Source organism: Rhinolophus sinicus, linkage group LG16 (assembly GCF_036562045.2).
Source record: "Rhinolophus sinicus isolate RSC01 linkage group LG16, ASM3656204v1, whole genome shotgun sequence".
In the NCBI taxonomy this organism is placed as follows: Eukaryota; Metazoa; Chordata; class Mammalia; order Chiroptera; family Rhinolophidae; genus Rhinolophus; species Rhinolophus sinicus.
This window is the reverse complement of record NC_133765.1, coordinates 16690552-16706843: the sequence shown is the minus strand read 5'-3', so window position 1 is coordinate 16706843 and position 16292 is coordinate 16690552. Positions and strand designations below refer to the sequence as shown.

The 16292-nt window shown below is 53.2% G+C and overlaps 1 protein-coding gene across 2 annotated transcripts in view; it reads left to right on the top strand.

The window, feature by feature from the left end:
- Positions 1-8549: 8549 nt before the first annotated feature.
- Positions 8550-16292, top strand: part of HIC2 (HIC ZBTB transcriptional repressor 2) — a 29086-nt gene continuing 21343 nt past the window's right edge. Inside the window, exon 1 of one of the 2 annotated variants that reach the window (XM_074321276.1) lies at positions 8550-8696. The gene's annotated coding sequence lies outside the window, so the exon portion shown is untranslated. Of the gene's footprint in view, positions 8697-9319; positions 9495-16292 lie in introns of those variants that run through there. The other variant, XM_074321275.1, reaches the window with a different exon arrangement.

Genomic DNA, 16292 nt, shown 5'->3' with positions numbered 1-16292 from the left:
TTGAGCAGATCTGGTGTGCAGAGAGCACTTGGCCCAGGGGCAGGACCCAAAGGAAGGCTAAGAAAGCTGGGGAGGGCACAGGAGGCAGGAGTCCAGGGCAGGGGCTGATGGTTCTGGGTCCAGTCTGCCTCTCCCAAGGGGTCTGAGAACAGGAAGACTTTGATCACAGGCAGGGGGAGGCCACGCAGGTCTAGTGAGGTGGGCTGGCTGGGAAGGAGTGAATGCCTGGTCATTGCCTGCACTGGGCTCCTCCCCAACTGACCAGATTACCTGGAGCCTGGAGGCCCAAAGCCTGTCCGGGCCTGCCCAGGAGGGGACTGAGGGATGGGCAGCCCAGCTGGCCAGAGGGCAGAGGAGCCTACACAGTGGTCAAAGAAGAAGCAGAGAGTTCTGGAGTGAGCGTCACTGAGCCTGACCTGGCACTGTCCACTTCTGCCCAGGGGACTCTGGTCAGGGCAGGTCTCAGCACCTCACCAGCCCTCCGCTAATAGAGAAGAGGCTTTCAGTCATTTCTCATCATTTCCGGCTCTCACTCTCCACATGTAGGATGGGTTAGTCAGTTTTGCAAACCAAGACCCTGAGACCCTGTGGCAGGAGCAAAAGCAGCTACCACAAAAGTACGTAGCATGAAGATGGCCAAGTGGTTCTTTCCAGCCTTTCCCATGGCCTATCCTGCCAGAGCACCCCAAGACTAGACTATCTGTCCCCCTTTACCTCTGTATTTTTAAAACGTAAGGTTACCTGATCAATTTCAGAGTCATTATATGAAATCTGCGTTCACAAGAACACAACATGTAAGACATAATTTAGCAAGAGAATAGAAAAAGCTCAGATTCCATCTTTTGGTCACACCTCTCCCTGTCTCAGCCCCATGGAGGTCAGATTTGGAGGATGGGTAGGGGCGTATGAGAGGTCATGGGTTCCACGTAAGGTAGAACATGCTGAGTCAACTCCAGGCTTGTGAAACCAAGCAAATTGCCGGGGGGAGCTGACCCTAAGAACCTGGACATGAAGTGTTCCTAGGGTTCCCCAGTTGTACCACTGACACCCCAGCTTGCCCTCACAGTTCCAGCCAGCCTCTGGGCTGTCCCTGTGCCTGGCGTTTAGGGTCTGCAATGGGTCTGTTCTGGGCTGGGATGCCCTATATTCAGAGGTTCCCTCTCTCAAAAACCTTAGCCTCTGTTATCTGTCTATAGGTGTGTATACCCTGCTGTGCCCCCAAAACTCCAGGGAAATGCCCTTTAAATCCTTCAATAACTAATCACCTGACTGGCTGCGCCCACTTGGCTGGACCTCCAGGACATGGACTTCAGCCTGGGGGACCCCATTGGCCACACCCCCTTGGTTAAGGTCTTTGGCTGGAGGGTGCCCCCTGGGAGGTCGGCCCCTCCTGCTCAGTCCAAGAGTGGGGTAGGAGCTGGATCTGAATCCTGGACCACCCATTTTCTGGTTGGGTGACCTCAGGCAGTTCCTTGACTCAGCCTCAATTTCTTCCCTAAAATTGGCCTTCCGGCTGCCCTGCCCCTTCAGCCAGCTCACTCCAAGGTGTCCTTCAAAAATGCCCTCCTTCCTATCTTGGGCAGCCCTCCCCATCCCGCCCTGCCCTCACTGGATTTAGCTGCTCCTCCCATGTACATGGACAGCCCCCAGGCATAATCCCCGTGCCCTGGAATTACTCATTTACTCTGCTGCCTCTGTCTCCCAACAGAGTGGGTCTTACTCCACGTTGCACACTCAGTGCAGGCCCTGGTGTGGACCTGGTGTGGAGCAGGCCTCAGGGTTTGTGTGCTGGCATGTTCGTTTCTAACTTAGGAAAGGCACCGACTGGCTTGTGACTGAGATGCCCAAGAAAGGGTTGGCCTGGGGCTCTAGCTGGCTGCCTTTCCCACTAAGAACTGACCTTTGCAAGCCCTCACCATGTGCCTTAGCTCACGTACTGCCCACGTACTGCCCATGGCAACCCTACCCAGATGGTGTAATTATTTCCCCCTTGTACAGATGGAGAAACTCAGGCTCACAGAGGGGAGGTCATTCATCAAGGTTGTTCAGTGAGTTGGTGGCAGAGCCTGGGTCTGAACCCAGGTGTGTCCCTTTGCCCCTTGCCCTTATCTGAAGGATTCCAGCCTGGGGGCAGGGCCTGGGTCTAGGGAGGAGGCCAGAGGGAGGGAGAGTCAGGAATTCAAATTGAGAGAGCTGGTAGGTGGAGGGCGGGCTGGAGGCACTGGGAGTGGCCAGCAGTTAGGGCTTGGGCAACAGGGTGCTCTGTGGAGCTACACTGCGTGGAGGGGGGGCCATGGGACAAGTACAGACCTGCTGAGTCAGAGATGCCCCAGGGTCTTCAGGACAGGCACCTGGAAGGTGGCCCTGGGCTGGGGTCAGTGAAATCACCCCAGGTTGGTAGGCCAAGGGGTTGAATTTGGTGCTGAGGCTTCACCCCAAGACCATTGGGATTTAAGGAGAAAGAGGCCTCAGAGAGGGCAGGGGGCCACCTCTTCTAGAAGGAGGGAGTGGTCAACCTCCACAAGGTCAAGAAAGATAAGGGCAGCTGGGCCCAGCCTCCCTCGTGACTGTGACCAGAGAGGATTCTGTCCCAGTCCAGGGGCTTGCTGGTGTCCTGGTCATGAGGCAGCTGGCCCTTTCCCCCATTGCCCTAGGAAGCCCCGCTGGGCCCTGGTGATGGGGAAAGGCTCCCAAAAGAAAACTGGAAAGCTGGAATTTGGAAAATCCAAGGCCGCACAGGGGCCATTCCCACTCTCTGGCTATAGGAGCAGAGCCCCCAGGAGTTTCTCCATGTCCCAGGACCCTGTGGACCAACCGGAAATGAGGGGTCTGCAGATATGGCTATCAGCCCCATTTAGTAGGTAGGAAAACTAAGGCTGACAGAGGTCAGTTCTGGAGCAGCTGACTGGTCAGGGGCACAGCCAGGATGTAGATCCAGGGATCTCTCCGTGGCTTCCCCCGGAAACAGTCCTGCCAGCCAACATCTCCACTCCGCCCATCTCAGAGCCATGGCTGGACCTTTACCCATTCATTCACCTGGGCCAGGTGCTGTTCAGGTGCAGGGGCCATAGCATCCTGCAGACAGACCCCAGAACAGACCTTGACAGTGTGACAATGGAGGCAACTAGGAAACCAAAGGGCAGTTTGGGGGTTGACCAGGAGCAGGGGGCCCAGGGCCTGAGGGAGTTTTCCACCAAGCAGGTGGCAGGCAAAGCTTCCCAAGAAAGGCAGGACTCGTTAAGACTTTTATTTTTCTTTATTTCATCATTGTTTTTCTAAAAAATAGCAAAAGTGATACATAGACATAACTCCAATCATATAAGAGTAGCTGAGTTAAGTATGAAGTGTAGTTTCTCACCCTATCCTCCGTGCCCCTCTTCCTGCCCCAGCTTTCTGTAGGAATATATAAGCATATATAGGAATGGAAGCAGGTATTTAATTTCTAAAAACCATGAATGTAATTACATTGTCCACGCTTTTCTGCATCTCGCTTCTTCCACTTAGCAGAACCTCTTGGTCTACTTAGTAAACCTTTCACTCTTTGCCCGTCTGCCTGGTGATCGGGCCTCCACCTTCAGCGGGCTTTCCCAAGGCCTTCCCTGGGTTACCGGTGGACTGGGTTCCTCCACACGCCCTTAACGCTGGCCTGGGCTGAGAGTGCTCCCTGCTCTAGGCTCCCATCATATCCATGGTCCCATGGGCATGGCACCTGCTGTGCCAGCCGCCTCTGGATGCCTCAAAAAGCCTTCACTCCCTTCAGGCACTTACACACGGTGCTCCCCTCATTGGTCTCATCCTGCCTCCCCCTCGAGTTTGGCCTTCGGGTCTCACCTATGAATTCATGCGTACACCAACTCGTTATTGACCACATAGGTACTCAGCCAGGTCCCAGACAGTGGCTGCAGCGGTGAACAGTGAATGATTGATCACGGCTCTCACAGAGCTCATGTTTTAGTGAGGGCTAGATGTGAGCAAGGAAGCATGTACATCAATAAGGCATGCTGCAAGGACTGGGAGGGGAACAGGAAGAGAGGCCTGAGAGTGAAAGGCGGCTGTTTTAGAAAGAGCAGTCAGAGAAAATCACACCAGGAATGATATTGGAGCTGACACTGAAGAATGGCATGTCAGGCAGAGGGTACAGCATGGGCAAAGCAAGCCCCTTCCTTGACCCCACACACAGGGCGGTCAGTTCCCATTATGACCCTGAAAAGCAGACTGCACCTCTCCCTGCCCAGCTCCAGCCCCTGTGAGTATTCATTCCCTCATCTCTCCCCTTGACTCTAGGGGCCAGGGACTGTCACTGAGCTCCTCACTAGCCCGGGGCCCACCTCATTGTCTTGGGTGTCAGCAACTATTGACTGAATGACAATGGAATGTGTGTCTTCTCTTGGGCTCAGGGTGCCTGGCTTTGCCTGGGGCTGTGGGATGGCAAAGTGAGGGGAGGTGGGTGCTAAGGGAGGGAGGCCTGTCACATGGCACAGCCTTTACTTTAGGGAAGATGCAGATTGGGGTTTTTTTTCTTTAGATGACGTGTAGTTTTAAGAGGTTGCACTGAGCTCTTGCCTGTCAGAGGGGTCCGGATCGGAGCTTAGCTGTGTGACCTTGGGCAGGTGACCTCAACTTTGAACCTCAGTTTTCTCATCTATAAAACAAGGTACTAGTAGTAACAGCACCCCTCTCCTACGTGGTGATGAGGAACAGCAGGCCCATGTGTGTAAAGCACTTTGGTCACAGGTAGAATGAGGACTCAATGTTGGGAGACAATATCAGCAACCAGAATTTGGGTGCGGCTGTTGCTCTTGCAAGAGAGATTCGGCTTCCCAGTTGAGCGACCTGAAAGCCGAGTTTTTGCAGTGCCACTCTAACTCCTGTGTGTACCACCCACATTGCATTCCCCATGACAAGGAATGAGTGCACTCTACATGGCTTGGGAAGCAGCAGGTGGGGTGCATTGTGGCAGGAAAGCAGTGGGGGTTGGGAGGACATTCATTCATCCACTTGACTTTTAACTGAGCACCTATTTAGTGTCAGTCATCAGCTGGGTACTGGGTCTTCAAGAATGATGCAGCAGTAGCAGGACTGTGTCAGGGTGAACAGCTTAGGATCAGGGGAGACTTCCTGAAGCAGACGATGTCTGAGCAGAGTACGAGTTCACCAGGTAGAGGCTGGGAGAAGGAGAAAGGGTGGTCCAGGTAGAAGGAGTCCTGGATGCTAATGCCTAGAAGTGGGAGGAGAAATCGTGGCAGGTACAAGAACAGAGAGTTTGCCGATGTGGCTTAAGCTTGGGATGGTGAGGTTTGCTGTTATATGGGACATACTTATACTAAAATATTATTATTGTTTATCTGAAATTCAAATTGAACTGGACATCCTGTATCTTTTATGTGTTAAATCTGGCTGTCATGTTAAAAAGCTGTGATTTACCCTTTTGGGATATTTGTGTGTGTGTGTGTGTGTGTGTGTGTGTGTGTGTGTCTATATATATATATATATATATATATATATATATATATATATATATTTGTTTTGAGAAAAGATGATGGTAAAAGTAATAGATTAGCGCTATTGTCCTTGCTTAATTCATCCTACATGACATAACAATCATAGTTACTTTACCCAGGGCTTGTCAGAGCCTGATTCTGTTCTCCACCTGCCTAGTAGCCTCATCTCATTCAATCCTCCCAAGAGCCCCATGGGGAGGTGCCATTATTATTCCCAAATGACAAATGAACAAAGATGATCAGAAAGGGTAGGTCCCATCGTAGGCACAGAGAATCCAGAGGGAGTTGGAATGCAAAAACCCAGTCCTACTTGGTTTTCCTATCTCCACCGCTGTGTGGGTTTATATATCCATATTTACCTTGTACTCGAATATAGTTTTATTGGGTTGCTGTCAGTGAGAACAAAATTTGGAATCTGCTATTTTCATGTAATATCATATCAAGAACTTTTCCCCAAGTTTTAAAATTTAAGTGCTATGTAAAACTGCACTAGAAGCAGAGGACTAACCAAGCTTGGATTTTATCGCGTGCTTTCAGGAAATGGGCTTGGGGGTGGGTACTGGAGGTGAGAAGACTGCTCACGCAGAAATGTTGAGAGTCTATTAGAAATGGACGAAAGAAAGAAAGGAAGGAAGGAAGGAAGGAAGGAAGGAAGGAAGGAAGGAAGGAAGGAAGGAAGGAAGAAAGAAAGAAAGAAAGGAGAGACTAGAAATCTTTTTTTCCCGATTTCAAAAGGAATATGTACTACGTATATAGAACTTGGAAGGTTTGGGAAAGTTAAAGAAGCAGAAAAAATAAAAACTCACCTGCAACATATGAATTGCTATACCTTCTTGGGGAAGTAGACCTGGAAGGACCTGTTAAAATGGAAAATGTCTGCATATCATTCAGCCCATAGATTTTACTGCTAGTAAATAATTCTGCACAAGTAAAGGCAGGGGTATGGAAAGATATAATGGACCTAAAAATAATTTTAATAGCACCAAACTATAAATAACCTGACTATCCATAATTAAAGAGAGTGTTTATGGAAACCCTGTACTCTGGAATCTGTCAGCTATTAAAAAGAATGAATTATGGACAGGAACTAGAAAGATGTCTGTGATAGGTTCTTAGGGGACAAAGAGCAACTCTAGTGTAAGTCCTATAGTGATTTACAGGTTATATATTTTTATAGTTGCAAAAAAGTAAGATCTTTTTTTGTAAAATGTGAACAGACATATGTTGATGTGAGAGAAGGAAGTGAAGATACAGGTCAAACTGTTCATGTTACTTCAGGGACAGATGGAATTCTGGGAGGGAGGGGAATTAGTAACTTTTAAAAATGTATTCCAGTATAAGCAGAATTGTTCTAATTAGAAGTGTTACTTCTGGAGGGGAGACAAAGTAGGTAAAGGGGGTCAAATGTGTAGTAATGGAAGGAAATGACTTCAGGTGGTGAGTATGAAATAGCGTACACAGATGCCAAATTATAATGTTGTGCACCTGAAATTACATAATCTTATTGACCAATGTTACCCCAATAAATTTAATTTAAAAAAGAAATGTTACTTTTGTAGTAAAACACATACTAAAATATACATGTGTATTAAAAAAAATCCCAACCCCTAGAGAGAACCTCTGTAAATATTTTGATGTATTTTCATTTGCTTCCCCATAGATCAATATTTTGCATGCATCTGTTACATACAATTTTGCACTTTGCTTTTTTCACCTTTTCTTTCTTTTTTTAAAAATTTATTGGGGTGACAATTGTTAGTAAAATTACATGGATTTCAGGTGTACAATTCTGTATGACATCATCTATAAATCCCATTGTGTGTTCACCACCCAGAGTCAGTTCTCCTTCCATCACATATATTTGATCCTTTTCCCCTTATTTTCACATTTCCAGATCATAAAATATCCTTATACACATCATTTGTTGTGGCTGCTTAACAGTCCGTCATGTGGACTATTTAACCAATCCCCTAGTGTCAGACTTTCACTTTGTGTGTGATTTTTTTTCATTATGAATGACACTTGGGAAAAAATGATTATACATTCATTTTCAAATGTAAATGGAACAAGTGACTATTGAATGCCTATGAAGTCTTTCTCAGGTGTGCTCTTGGCACTGGAATTTCAAACTCATGGTCTGGTTAGAGAAATAGATAATTGAGCACATGGTCTGCAAATGTGGTTAATTTCTTTAGAAGAGAATCCTGCAAGATGAATTAGTACTGGTCCAAGGGAGTATGAAAATTAAAAAAAAAAAAAAAGATTATTATTTTTGGCTCATACTGCTAAATTCACGTTCAGGAATTTTGAGGCATATATACTTCCAACAGTATATGAGGGTAATTACCCATTAGATCAGACCCTGCTCCTGTTTGAAGGTTATCATTTGAAATTGATTTCTAATTTGGTAAAAACTGAAAAACTGGCATCTTGTAGTTTTAATTTGCAGGTCTTTGATTAGTAGAGCATTAACATTTTCCTAGTAGCGTCTTCAAATAGTGAGTCCTCTGCAGAGCTCTATTCTTCACAGATATTTGATATCTCCTTTTTCATGGATGTTGGATATTTTTTCATTTATTATGTTCTTACCATTTCCAGGATCTGTTCCTAGGCTTTCTATTCTGTTTCTTGATCTGCACAGCACTGAATTGACTACAGTAGCTTTATAATTTGCTTTAATTAATATGTTAGGGCAAGTCCACTTTCATTCCTTTTTTTGGTTCCCAAGGGTGGAAACCATAGCTGTTTTTGGCTATCTATTCTTCCAGGTGAACTTAGAATTTTGTTGTCTGAGAAATGTCCTGTTAGAATTACATTAAACATATATTAATTTGGAAAAAAGAGTCACAAAATCAGCCTTCCTGAAGGAATATTGGTTTTCAATCTTGACTAGTGCCAGCGCACGACCTCTCTACATGGCAAATCTGGGTTCCTCTCAGACTTTGACAGTGGTGTATTCCTTTGTTTGCTGTTCTAAGTGGAGAGAGGTCCATTAAGTAACTCCCTAGAGAAGTGGCCACGGCTCAAAGCCAGCTCCGGTCCCCCATCAGGCCATCTTAAGGACGGCTACGAGCTTGGATCCAGGCGGGCCAGCTTAGGCGCGTCGCTTGACCCCAGGGGCCTTCGAGGGGCTGCGGTCACCGGAAGGGGCTGGCTGAGCACGGCGTGATCTCGACCTCTGCGCCCTCTGAGCAGGTAAGGCTGGTCCAAGGATCTGTGGGCACGGGGCCCCGAGGGATCGCTGGGGTCAGGGGTAGGGGGCTACTCTTTCCTCCGGCTCCAAACAGCGCAGGTCTCCCCGGGAGCCCAGACCACTCAGCTTGCAGTCCCTTGGGGCTGCGCCTTTGGCTGTGGGATCCCTGCGGGGGGCACGCAGCAGGAGTTAAGTGTCCTGGAGGTGGGCGCAGGCCGCTAGGGGTCCCTGATGCGGGGTGCTTCAAGGGGTCAGGGTCAGGCTCAAGGGAGTCAGCTCTCAGTGTGGGGGCTGGGCGTAGGCCTGTGTGGGGGGGTCAGAGGCCCCTTCCCTGGGGTGTGCGGTCCGGGTGTTTCGGGGACGAAGTCGCAGTGAGGTCTTCGCAACTGGGGTCCGGGTCCCACGCGGCGCCCAAGGTCGGGGTCCCCGGCTCCTCCCGCGCGCCCCTCCCCCACGGCGTCGTTTCGCGGCCGCCGGCCCCGCCCAGAGCTCGGACCGCTCACCCGCCGGCCCCGCCCCCTCAGGCTCCGCCCACGATCGGACCCCGCCCCCGTCCCTCTGCTCGCCCATTCAGTTGTGGGTCAGGGGTGAGCGGGCGGCGCCTACGTCACAAGCTTCCAAGATGGCGCCGGGCGGGCGGCTGTGAGCGGCGCTCGGGGCGCGCTGGGCGGGGAGCCGAGCCGGGCCGGCGGCGGGAGGACGGGGCGGGCGCGGGCGGCGCGAGCCGGGCGCCGAGGACGAGGAGCTGCGGGCAGGACCGGCCGGCCGGCGGACGGAGCGCCGCCGCCGACGCACACGAGGTCAGGGACCGTCAGGGGTGGCGGGGGGCGCGGGCGGGGGCTCCGGGCGGGCGCGCCCCCGTGGAGAGGGGCGTGGGCGAGCGCGCGTCCGGCCGACGTGGGGCTGCGCGCGTGGGAGGGGCGCGCGTGTCCGCTGGGCCTGGGCGGGGCACAAGCGGGACCCCCGGCCGGCCCCTGGCAGCCCGGGCTTTGTGGTCCCCGTGCCCGACGGGGCGCGGGCGCCTGGGGACCCCGGGCACAAAGCTCCTGGGGCCGCGCCAGGCCGGGACGCGGGTCTGCTGAGCGGGGGTCGGCGGGCGAGCGGGCGCCGGCTCTTTGTGCCTTTTCATTAGCAATCTAATCCGAACAGCGTCGGGCGAGCTGCGCTGCCTGACAGGCGGGCGGGCTCCCATTATGCAAACGGCCCTGCGCCAGCAGCCTCCCCTCACATGGGGATTTTGCTATTTACAGAACTGCGGCCCTGCACGGTCTGAGGTCCCCTTCCCTTGCCCTCTCACCACAGGAAGACCGGCCTGGGCAGGGACAGGCCTGGAGGGGCCGCTCCCAGAGCGCCAGGCCCTGCGGCTGGTGGGCTCGCTGCCCTGCCCCCAGACCTCTCCTGTAGGCAGCCGCTTGGCAGGAAGAGAGATGGGCTTGGGGGAGGGGGTCGGCTGGCAGAAGGCGGGGACCGGCTGGCAGAGGGAGGGGGCTGAAGGGCCCCAGCTTGTCACTTTCTGTTTATCTACCAAGATGGTTCATATTCACACAGGCCTAGCTAGTGGGGGGGGGGAAGTGGGGGGGATGCCTCTCCCTGGGGGGCAGTGACTTATGGAGAGGAGGGAACAAGGCCAGATAAAGCTCCCAGCGGCCCCACCCAGAACAGCGTTGGACTGCTTGGGGAAGGGGGCCCAGTGCTGATCGGGATGGTCTGGAATGGTTTTGAAGTTATTTATCCATGTCCTCTCCAATCCCCTCCACCTCCAGTGTCTTTTCTAGTTGGAGTTGCCAAGTACATCTGGAAAGCTAGGTTCCCGCCCCCCCCAAACAGCAGGAGGGGTGTAACTCTGGGAGGCCACCCCTCTGACATGTGGTGGGGGGGAGGGGCAGAGCCTTGCCCATAGGAATCCTGTGGCAGGGGGTTGTTGACTGATGTGGGGATTGCTGTGCCTCTTGTACTGGGGGGAGGGGGGAGCTGGCAGGTAGTGGAGGGGCCTCCAGAGCCTCTAGGCTGATCTTGGGGGCTCTTCTCCAGGGGTCCTGGATGGAGGGATGGAGTTGGGTCACCCAAACTCAGGACCTTTCTGGAGCTAGCATTTATTGCTTCCTGGCTTCTGGCTTTACTTCTTCCTTTCCATTCCCATCTGCCAGCGTCTGGACTCCCTGGGTCTTTCAGCAGACATTTTCAGGAGCACAGGCCATGTGGCCGGTCTGTAGCCCAGGCGCAAGGAGAGGGTGTATGCTCAGCAGAACAGGGTTGTTGGAGTGGTCTGAAAAAAAGCAGATGGGCCGGCCTCACGCTGGCCTCTAGAGACAAAGCTGTGTGGTGAGATTGCTGGTTTAGCGGGCTCTTAGCACTGGGACGGGGTTGGGGGCCTGTGGATGGGAGGCTGATACTTGGGGGCTGAACTGAGTCCTTTGGCCCTGGAGTAGGTCACCCTGCCTTCGAGTGCAATTGGGCTTATTAAAATGTTTATACCATGGGCAGGCTGTAGACTGGGAAGGCTGAGGGGAGGCTCCCCACCTGCCTGCCTACCCTGGGGTCAGAGCTCCCAGGTTGGTCTGCTTTCCTTTGGCTCCTGGCTTCCTGCTAGCCAGTGTTGGGGTGTCACTGAGTGCCTATTGCCTGGCTTCTCTGGCTTTTTGACCAGACTGCTGGTTTGTGCCCAGAATTTCTCCCTGCAGTGTTTCCCTGCCAGTTGTTGGGACTTGTTAGATTAGTCACTCGGCTTTTACAAGCGATTCCTGAAAAGAAAAATCTCCCTCTGGTTGTTGGCTCTGGGTAGAGGAAGAAGCAGCCCGAGGGAGCCCGGCTTTTAATTAAAGCAAAACTAAAATGTTTGCTGTGATTGTTGGAAGTAGGAGGAGGAGGCACAGGTGGGGCAGAGGTGATGCGTCCTGTCCTGCTGCTTGGTACCTGCTCTGGGGACAGGTAGGCACGATCCCGTCCTCGCTCCCTGGTCTTGGCCAGCAGCCCAGGCTTCTCCACAAGCTGCAGTCCTGGATTAATCCTCACGTAGTGTTTTCTTTCCATAGATCAGATTTCTCATTTTGTTAATAAGCACAGCCTCTGATCCACTTGAAGTCAGCTGTTGTGGACCCGGAGCAACAGGGTTTTGCATTATTGAGCTGACAGGCCTGCTGCCTTCCCAGAGTCCTTATTGTCTGCCAGGGTCAGATCTGGGGGTTGGGACAGTGCCTTTTAATTAGCAGCTAGCCCCCAGAGAAGGGCTGGCAGGGCAGTTCTGGAGAATCAGAGGAGTGAAGAAGGAATAAAGTTCAGTTTACCCAGGGGACCTGTGTCTCTGCCCTTTTGCTTGGCCTGTTGGCCTCTAGCAGTCAGCCCCACCCCATAGCTTGCTTGCCTTGCCCACTGGGGTTGAGGGCCACTGACAGGATCACTAGGAGGGTGGGGGCTCTTCTTCCTGGCTGCTCCTGCTCCCTGGGAGGCAGCCTTCACCTGACAAGTCAGCTTCCACCCCTCCTGGTTCTTGGGGCTTGGCGGAGGGACTCCTGAGGGCTGTGAGAGGGAACTGGACTTAGTCAAAAAGTCTGTTGGGTGACACTCGCTCTGCGGGTTACTCTCCTCTGTGTGACCTTGGACAGTGATTGACTCTCTGAGCCTTAGTGTCCCTGTTTCTAAAATGGGAACAGAACTTGAGTTTATATTCATGTATCGCTGCCCTCCAGAGCTTAGTCTGGGGAAGACAGACAAGTAAACAAATGGTTGTAAGATGGGGCGATAAGGGCTGGCACAGTGACAAATGGAGTGCAGAGGGCACCATGGGGATAGTGGTTGTGAGGCACGGAGGGAGGGGCCGGCTCTGGGCTGGAGGAGCGCCGTGGATGCCATCCGGAGTTCACGTTGGCTGTGGGAGAGGGGTGTTCATGGGGAGTCCATTCAATTTCAGTCAGGCAGTGTGGCTGGGAAGACAGGAGAGCAGTGGGAAGAGCATGACCCTGCAGATACTGTTGTGAGAAGCACCCACTGTGTGCCAGGTGTCTGTGAGGCTTTTTCACAAGCTTTTTATTTATTCAACGAAATTTTCGGAGAACAAAGACAGTGCCCAGCCCCTGTGGCTAGACTAATTGTGCTGGTCTGCCTTCTGGCACTCACAGACTTGCCAACAAGTGGTCGGTTGTGGGGCTAGAGGAACTCGGAGTTTTCACTGAATTGCCCAGTAGTCTCCTCTGACGGAGGGGTACATGAGACTAGGAAGTTAAAGAACTTTCTGGGGCTGCAAGTAAGCAACTGGTCGTTGGGGCTGGAGGGTAAATGCCTTTGACGCCAGAACCTGTGAGGAGGCGCCTGTAGTATGAAACCTGGAGAGGTCTGCGATCCCAGCGGGGAATGGCAGGGAAGAGAGCCCCCTCCCCAAGATGATCCTGTCTCCCCATTAGGGGCTCTGAACAAGCTGAGCCAGTTTGATTCTGCCTGGCACCACCAGGCTGTGCTTCCTGTTGGGAGGGGCCTTGCCCTAAGGGTTAGGGACCTGGATGGGGGGAGGGCTCTGAGAGGGACTGCAGGCTCAGCCTGGAGCCCAGTTTGAGCTGGGAGTGGCAAAGCAAGAAAAGCGGGTGGGGGTTGGGACTGTGTGTGGGCCCCCAGTGAGTTTGATAAAGGAGAGAAAGCCAGGAGCTGACTCCACGCTTCACCACAGGCCAGGAGGCAAGGGCCAGGGCACCTCCACCCAGTGGGGAGAGGAACCTGAAGAAACTGCCTGGGACAGTTGGGAAGGAGTTCAGAGCCCTTCCTTCTGACTGTGGGTTTTCATGTTTTTCATGGTAATGTTCTGTGTGGGTGAAGGGAAGGGAAGGTGGGGAATGTGGCCTTGGGGTTAGAGCAGGTCCTTCTGCCAGGAGGGCTAGCCCGCTGCTGCTGGGCCGCAGGGCCTTGCCTGCTGCTTGTGAGATGCGTAGAGCATTCCTGTTTGCGGGTGACCCACCTCGGTGAGCACGTGGGGTAGAGGTGAGAAGGGGTAGTGGGACATGGAAAGGCAGGTGGCCCAGTCTTCCCGTCCATCCCATGGCAATCCCAAGGGGGACTCCCAAAAAGCAGAGCTTGGGCTTGGCTATGGGGCGCTTCTAGGCTGGGGAGTTGGCCGGTGTGGCGATGGAAGGGCCGCTGGCTGTGGCACGGGCGTGGCCGCTGTGCAGACTGCTCCTAGGTCTTCCAGGCTGCTGCTGGAGCCGCAGGCCGCTCTCTGGGCAGCACCTCTGGGGGGGTTTGCTGAAGCTACTCCAGTGCCTTGAGAACAGGTGGGTGGAGGTACTGCGCCCATCACCACACTGGGGACTGGGCCCCCTGGTCTCTTCATCAGCCTGTCTCAGGCTCTTTAAGGGGGAGGCCTGTCCTGTGGCCTTTGCAGTTCCCTCCCTTGTGCTCCTCTGCAAGATGGTCAGGTCTCAGTGGATTGTTGTTCACAAAATGAGAAAGGAAGTAGGGTAGGTGGCTGGGATCTGGGACCTCAGTGGCCTGTCCCTGTGTGGACACCGTGGAATTTTTCTTGGTGATGAGCGTGATCTACACATTGACCCACCAAGTGTGTGCCATTACTTGTGCTGCCTGGCTGAGGCCTGCCTGCCGGAGCGCTGGTTTTCAGCTGTGCATCTCAGGATCAGCTGGGAGCTGGCGGAGCCCAGCCCAGCCCAGCCCAGCCCAGCCTATCTCTGGGGGGTGGGGGGGGGGCAGGCATGCATGTGTCCTCAAGCTTTTGAAATGAATCCAATGTGCAGCCAAATTTGAGAACCGCTGCTTTAGCAGGTCCTAAGCCTTTGTTGATAACAGAATCAAGCAAGTGGTGAGTCCAAACAGACTAGTGCGTGTGACCTGGGGTAGTCACAGACTGCTTTGCTCTGACCGCCTAGTGGCATCAGGCTGATTCTCTGTTCGTTACCAGGGTCTCAGAGAAGCACTCGGCACAGAGGGGCCTCACTCTTTCATGGCCCCTCTTACCTGGTTGGCAGTGGAAGGGACTCCAGGACTCTTGATCTTTCTTGGCCTTCAGAGACTGCCTGTCCTGGTTTTTGGTGCATTCTTGGGCCCTGCTGGTCTCTGCGTGTCCTGGCAGGGCCTGACAGTGACATTTGGGTTCCTTGTGGCTCCCTAACTAGCCCACTGTGGCCATAGCTGGGGACCACGGGACCTGTGCCCTTCTTTTTCTTTTTGGCCTCAAGGTCCCTGGGGGGGTGGGGGGGGGGAAGAGAGAGAGAGAGAGAGAGAGAGAGAGAGAGAGAGAGAGAGATTGAGATTGGTCCCTAAGGTTGGTTTCCTGGGCTGTTATCTGGGTAAGGTGTGTGATGGGGCCACTACCAAGGGTCCAGGAGGCATAGTGGGAGGGGGGCTGGGAAGGGCCCTGGAGGCAGAGCTTCAGGTAAGGCCTTCTCGCCCAGCCCCCTTTGCTAGAACAGAACAATGGGCTGTCCTGGGGTTTAGTTCCTATCTAGGGGCAGACAGGACACAAGACAGCCCCTGCCTGCTCTGGCAGCTTCCCATGGGAGGTGAGTGGCAAGGCCCCTGGGTGTGCTGTGGTCCAGGCTGGTCTCCTGGGTGAGAAGTGCTGTTCTGTAGAGAAGGAAGAGAGCAGCCTGGGCTGGGGCAGTGAAGGAGATGGGATCGGGAGTGGTCTTGGCTGGGTAGTCAAGGAGGAAGGGGGGTTGTGGGGTGTCGTCACGACGTCCTCCCTCAGCTCCTTTTCTGCCTGCACACATCTTGGTGAGTGGACCCAGGGGGCTGTATTGAGAGTGCATGTCTTTGGGGGCGAATTCCTGTCTCAGTGCTTTTGCCTCTTCATCCCATCCTGCCCCAGGACCTCATTTCCCTTCCCTTTGGTGAGAGGTAGCTGATGGTTTCTGTCTGGCAGGTGCTATAAAGGCAACGTTGCTTGAAAACTGGGAGGAGGATGATTCTTGCAGAGTTCCTGGCAGAATGCAAAGAAAGTAGTGGCAGAAGAGGGCCGGGTGCTCACTTTTGGATTCTTACCCCATACTAGGCCTTGTGGGAGGCATTTTACATCCTAATGTAGTCCTCAACATACCCGTGCGGGCCCAGTCATTTTCTCAACCCCCACTGTACAAGTGGCTCAGAGAGGTTAAGTAATTAGTCTCGAGTTGCACAGCCAGGAAGTGGATAGAAAAGTTCTAAGAGTGTGAGAAGCAACCACGTGTGTGTGGAAGCCTTGCACGCATATGTGTGGGTTCCTTCCTCTGGGCAGTGCTTGGCCAGAGGACAGCCAAGGTTTTCATTTTGAGTGGGATGGTGGGATGGCCTCCTTGGACAAAGCCAGGGAGTCCAGGTCCTGGAGCTGGAGCTGGAGGGTAGTCCCTTGTAAGCTGGGGAAGGACAACTATAAGCCTGCCGAGCAGGTGCCCTCCCCCTTCTCCCAGGACCTGGAGGGTAGAGAGGACTCTGGGCCTTCTTTATCCTTCTAGTCACGACTCCTTCCCTTCTGGCATGTGGGAGTCCCCTGCCCTGTGGCAGCTCACTCCAGGAGAGCCATGTGGGAGACACTGGGTGTCCTGGGACTTGGAGCTGGGCTCCTGTCCTTGTGTGGGCCAATGAGAGGTGCTCAGGCCCTCTGGCAGTACAGAGGGTACACGCAG